The following is a 6,700-nucleotide window of genomic DNA, read 5'->3' as shown; positions in this document are numbered from 1 at the left end:
CCAAAATTAGGGTTTTTGCCCGATTTCGGGTTTTCCCGTTGTGCTTCAATCCTGCGTGCTTACTTCCCGTTCTGCTGAAGTCCCGTCCTGCTTCCCACTTATTATGTCTCCAGAATAATATTTTACTGATACGAAGATTTTCCAAGAAAACTTCGTGATGAAGAAATGTCGGTCTTCAAAAACGTCGAGCTTCTGAAACGTCGTGCTTCCAAAAATGTTATGCTTCCAAAACATCCGTCTGATCAATCTAAGAAATCTTCTAACTATCGCCGAGCAGCTTATTCCACTCATAGTTCACTCACGATCAATTCTTCGACCACCTCGTTCTTTGAAATTTCCCAATCGATCTTTACCGTCCGCGTTTTGACCACCAAGTTAATGCTCGACCAATCTTCTGTCTCAACCATTCTTATCCCGAAGGGCGGGTTATCACATTCTCCCCCCCCCCCCTAATAGAATTTGTCCTCAAATTCTTAGTTGCACAATTGCTCATCTTTACGACATTCTCAACTCGTCTCCATATATCTTTACGCTGTCCACAACGGTTCCTTGAGTGTCCTCCTCAAGGTCTCCACAATCGTCTTCATATCTCTTCATTGAAATGATCACTGAGTCGTCCTCTTGTCTCTACTCTGCTGGAACACGCATTCGGCATAATACTATCTTGTCCTCTCGATAGATACCATACTCGTACTTAGCCACTTCTTCAACTTGATTTCTTGTGATGATCAAATCTTCTATATCTATCATGTCTTTTCGATAGATATCTCCTCAAAACCAAACATGTACCCAACATAGCCACCAAATCGTACCATGACACCGATAGATCAGCTCAGAAGATCCAACAATCATCACACTACTGATCCAACTATCAATCTTCAAGGGTTTGGTCTTTGGGGGTCATTACCTGCCACAATGTTCCTACACACAACAAGAACACAAACCGCAAGTTCTCGTGCAATAGCGCAGAATGATAATTAAAAACCAATCTTTTCCCAACACATCACAACCAATCAGGCAATACACATTCAAACAAGGAAGTCAAAACCCTACTTACCTTGTAGGCCTGAAGGTTAAGGTTTTTCTTAAAGATCTAGATCCTATTCCTTCTCTTTCTCAGGGGTCTGTCTTCCAGTAGGGCAAGTGGGGGATGTTCTTCGGCTAATGCAGCTTTCTCTGCCACACAGTGTCGAGCAATGTGACCAACCTCTCCACAATAAAAACATCCTTGGTTTCCATTCCAAGATTTTGAGTCATGGCTTCTTTTCCTGGATAGGCCTTGCTGACTGGAATCCTTATACTGAACTATATGTTTTCCCTTCTCGCCACTAACGCCTTTTCTTTTTGATTCATACTTGGCTTCTGCTGCTACCGCAACTTCCACATTTACGGCCCTCTCGACTAAGTCTGTGAGATTTCCATAGTTGCCTGCCACGAGTCTACTACCTAGTTCAGATCGCAATCCATACATGAAGTTTCGGATCATTGTTGCTTCGTCCTCCTGGCCGTTAAATACATAGCAACGAAGACTTTTGAATTCCGCTTCATACTCCCGTACTGTCCTATCCCCTTGGGTAAGATTGATGAACTGTCTCTCCAATCGATGTCTTGCCTCGGGTGGGAAGTACTTCCTTCTAAACTCCTTTTGAAATACATCCCAAGATGTAATATGATTTCCATGTTGACGTTCCACGCTTTCCCACCAGTTACGAGCATCTCCTTGAAGATAGTAAACCGCCACTCTCTTCTTGTATTTGTCTGGACAGATCATTGCTTCAAAGTTTATCTCCATCATGTGCATCCACTCTTCTGCCTCAAACATATTGATTCCTCCTTTGAACTTATATGTTTCGAAACCCTTCATCGTCTTCAAGATCTTCAGATACTCCATGTTTAAGGATTCCTCAGGTTGGGCGTTCCTTGAAACATGTCGCAGAATTTGAGTAAACAAATCTACTAGTCCTCCTGGTGGAATTTCAGCCTCTTGATTTCCTCTTCGTCTTGGTTGTCATTAGAATTTGAACTCGCTGGCAACGGTGATTGACTATGTCCCCGCCTTGTTGAAAACAGATTTCCATAACGTTGACTCATATCTCGGTGATCCATTCTGCCCCTAGTAGAAAACTCTTGTTCTGAATCCACAAATGCTCGACCATCTCTTGATGACCATCCCGACTGCCTACCTTGATTTGCACCCCGATTATTCATCTACAACCAACGAAAAGGTAAATCCTAAATTTCTTACCCAGAATGGCTGGACATGACCGGAATACTCTAAATGCCTTTCAAATCCTTTCTGACTCGAAAAAAATATATTGAAAACCGATTAAAAACGCAGGTTCTGGAAGCATGGACGAAACCATGATATGATACCACCTCTGTAACACCCCCGAACCGTCCTAGGCATAGGTCGAGCCATCGGCCAACAATCAAACAAGAACATGACCGACGGACGACCCACACCAAGGGTTGGAGATGAAAGGCCAACCGGCCAGCCAACAATCAAACAAGAACATGACTGACCGTCCAACCCAACACCATGGTCCGGAAGCGCTACATGACGGGCTAGGGACAATCCAGTCAAAGTCACAGAACTTAATCCGCAACATCGACCAGTTCATCCACTAACACGTCCTGCTAAATAATGGCTTAAGGATTTGCAACCCGTACTATGAGTTAACGGTTCCGTTAGATCGCGGCCTAAGGCTTTTCAACCCATACCTAAACCTAACGTTGTGTTTAGACCGGACAAGTCTATTTATCAGAGAACCATTGTAACGAATATAAAACATCACTTTTTATAAATATAATAAAGATTCGTTACAAGTAAAATATTACAGATGGATCCCGGCCTAGTGCCAATATCGAGTCAAAGACTTTAACTAGTACCGTTTTACAAAAGGAAAGGCAAAAGTACTTCCGGTGCTCCTAACGTCCAGCTTCCATGCTACCCGGTCTCCCACTAAGGTTTCCTGCAACAATAGGTGAGTTTAATGAGTAACCTATTGTCACTTAGTGAGCCAGGGCCCCAACTAACAAATACAACCCCTCGCCATCCCAACCCCAAACAATCAAAGACGAGAGGTTCACCTAACAATAACAAAACAATAATAATCATCACTCGAGACTTCCCCCGTGGAAACCCGAGTGACTCAACAAGAACATAAACATAAATAAGATAAGCAGCGGAATATAATACACCATTAGGATAATAATATAATATATGCTAAGACTCTCTACACCTTAACTACACATCCTTACTCGAGCTTTCTCATCACATACACAACCATGGAACACCTAACTCGCAGCCACAAAGGCACATGGGTTAGAACATCATGTAACCCCGATAAGGTATCACATGACGGAGCATGCTTTCTAGCAACCTCTCCGTACAGAGCATTCTTTATGCAACCTCTCTGCCCAGCCGCGTAGGGACATACTCTAGCAACCTTCCTTCCCGCAAACTAACATGAAGCACCCACCAAGGATACAACATGACAGAGCATGCTTTCTAGCAACCTCCCCATACAGAGCATGCTTTATGCAACCTCTCTGCCAAGCCGCGTAGGGACATGCTTATGTAACCTTCCTTGCCGTGTAACACCCAAAACACAAGCCTAGCATTGCTGATCAGGCAAGCTATCGGCAAAGCTCGATACTAAACACTAGTACCAGCAATCCGACCTAAATGGCCTAGGACGCTTAAGTACAACACTAACTAGGAACTCAGCCTATATGGCCTAGATCCTTTACTAACTCAACAATACACATACTAGCAATTCGGTCTATATGACCTAAGTTGCCTAGTACTAACATCTAATCAACAACAACATCACAATCCATGCATGCAAACCGATAATAACTCAATAGCAATAATTATCTAAGCATGCAATCTAAAAACCTAGCAATCGACCCAAGATAGATTCCAGAATACCTATCTATCCACAACCTAGCGATATTATCTAAGGGGTCGCATTTGCTAACTAACCAAGCAACCTAACAATTAGCATGCTACTATGATTCCCAAGCAATAACTAAGCATGCTATCAACTCAATTAACCAAACCTCGACTATTAACTAATCAAACCGTTACTCAGTTAGACCCGGCCTCCTGCCATGATCCAACTTCCAAGTAACGGGAACCTGCATGAAAACAAGTCAGCAATCAATTGCCATGACTCACAGTGTTTGGTTCGTTGTGGCTTTGACCCTTGCCCGAATACTCGACCAAAACCCTTTCTTGAACTCCTCAAGTAGCCTCCTATCCCAACTGACCTCAATGGCGATCCTAACCCTGAATGGCCTCCCTTGAACAACTCTCAATTCAAACAGAAACTCCTCTTGGCGTCGATCCAAAACTGGTGTAGTAATTCATCTCGAAAACTCCCGAAAATTCTTGAAAACTATCGAAACCTCTTGCTTTCTCTCTCTACTTTCTCTCACGTTTTTAAACTGATCTGAAGTGGTCTGGATGTGTTGAAATGTGAAGCTGTGCGTGCCTATTTATAGAAGTCAGCAGCCAATCACCTTCAGGTTGGTGGCAGCCCGTGTGTCTCTCCGCATGGCTCCGGACGCATGCGCGGTGGCACCTCATGCTCCACATGTCTCTCAGCATGGCCAGGACACATGCAAAGTGACACCTCTTATCCTGCCTGGACGACCAGATGTTCATCAGCATGTCTGGATCACATGCACGGCAACACACGGTGCCCACATGTCGATCAGCATGCTGCGGCTGCAGATATGGCGACATCTCGTGCTTCAGTGTGTCAGTCCGCATGTGCTGCTTCCATGCGTGCCGACACCTCATGCTTGTGTAGACAGACCGCTTATCAGATGGTTGACACCACGTCCTGATGACATGCATTGAGACACCTCGAGCTTCTCGGCCGATTTACGCGATTTTGACCCTTCCGACATATTTTCAGCTCGCGATTAGTCCCGAATATTTTTCTGCTCCCGTTCTGATTTTTTTTAATAAACTCTAGATGAATACTTATATTCCCTAAAAATATTTCCCGAGTCTCCAGCTTCCTCGAAAAATTTCATAATACCGAAATTAGGGTTTTTGCCCGATTTCGGGTTTTCCCGTCGTGCTTCAATCCTGCATGCTTACTTCCCGTCCTGCTTAAGTCCCGTCCTGCTTCCCTAAGGCGAACACTACCGCAGCCATTTCCAGGTCATGGGTGGGGTAGTTTCCCTCATGTTTCTTCAGCTGCCTTGACGCGTAAGCAATGACCTTCCCATGTTGGGTCGACACGCAACCGAGTCCAGTGATGGACGCATCCGTGTAGACCACATAAGGTTGGTCTTCCTCCGGGAGAACTAGGACGGGTGCGCTAGTTAGCATATTCTTAAGTGCGGAGAAATATCTCGTACACTCGTCAGACCATGTGAACTTAACGTCCTTCCCAGTCAACCGTGTCATCGGCTGAGCCAAGCTTGCAAATCCCTTCACAAACTTTCTATAGTAACTTGCCAGCCCTAGGAAGCTTCTAACTTCCGTGGCACTGCATGGTCGCGGCCAATCTTTGATTGCCCTGATCTTTTCTGGATCCACTGAGACGCCCTGGTCAGAGACAATATGGCCAAGGAACCCAATACTCTTTTGCCAAAAACTGCACTTGCTGAGTTTAGCAAAGAGTTTGTGTTCTCGCAATCGTTCCAGCACGGCTCTCAAATGTTTCCGATGAGATTCCTCGTCTTTGGAGTAAATCAGGATATCATCAATGAAGTTGATCACTGATTCATCCAAGAAGTCTCGAAACACGCTGTTCATCATTTTCATGAATGCAGCAGGTGCATTGGTCAGAACGAATGGCATCACTACGAATTTGTAATGGCCGTACCTAGTCCAAAATGCTGTTTTCCTAATGTCGTTTGGCTCTATAGGAATCTGATGATATCCCGAGGCCAAATCGATTTTTGAAAACCACTTAGCTCCTTTCAGCTGATCCAACAGCTCGTCTATCCTGGGAAACGGATACTTGTTCTTCACAGTTACCCTGTTCAACCCTCGATAGTTGATGCACACTCGATAGTTGATGCACAGACGCATGCTACCATCCTTATTTTTCACAAAGAGGACTGGTGCACCGCAAGGGGGGCTACTTGGCCGTATGAACCCTTGTCAAGCAATTCTTCCAATTGCTTCTTTAGCTCGGCCATCTCGGCCGGAGCCATTCGATACGGACTCTTGGACAGCGGAGCTGTCCCTGGTTCCAGTTCAATCAGGAAGGGATCAGACCTATCAGGGGGGACACCCTGTAGCGACTGAAACACATCCTGGAACTCGGACACCAACAAATCCTCGCGTCGGTCTAACAGAAAACCAAAACTGTCAGGCTCTGTAATTGTAATTGTAGCCAAGAATGACTGACAACCCTGTTCCAGCATCCGAATCGCTCAAACTTCTGAAACCACTACTTTCTCTTGAACCTGACACAGACCTTGGTGCTCTACCAGGTGAAGTCCATTCTCCAATTGCACACGACCCTTATGGAAATCAAGAGTGGCTCGGTACTTTCCCTACCAATCCATACCTAAGATCACTTCTTGATTCTTTAGGTGGACACAGACCAGATTCACAGGGAAGACCTTTCCCTGGATCTGTACTGGGATATTCGACATGAGACCTAGTGAGTTCATGGCTTTCCCACCGGCCGCCCTCACTATCCCAAAATTATCACCAGCATCCAGA

This window comes from Brassica rapa, unplaced genomic scaffold (assembly GCF_000309985.2).
Source record: "Brassica rapa cultivar Chiifu-401-42 unplaced genomic scaffold, CAAS_Brap_v3.01 Scaffold0113, whole genome shotgun sequence".
NCBI lineage: Eukaryota > Viridiplantae > Streptophyta > Magnoliopsida > Brassicales > Brassicaceae > Brassica > Brassica rapa.
The sequence above is the reverse complement of the archived record's forward strand: the minus strand, read 5'-3'. Positions refer to the sequence as shown.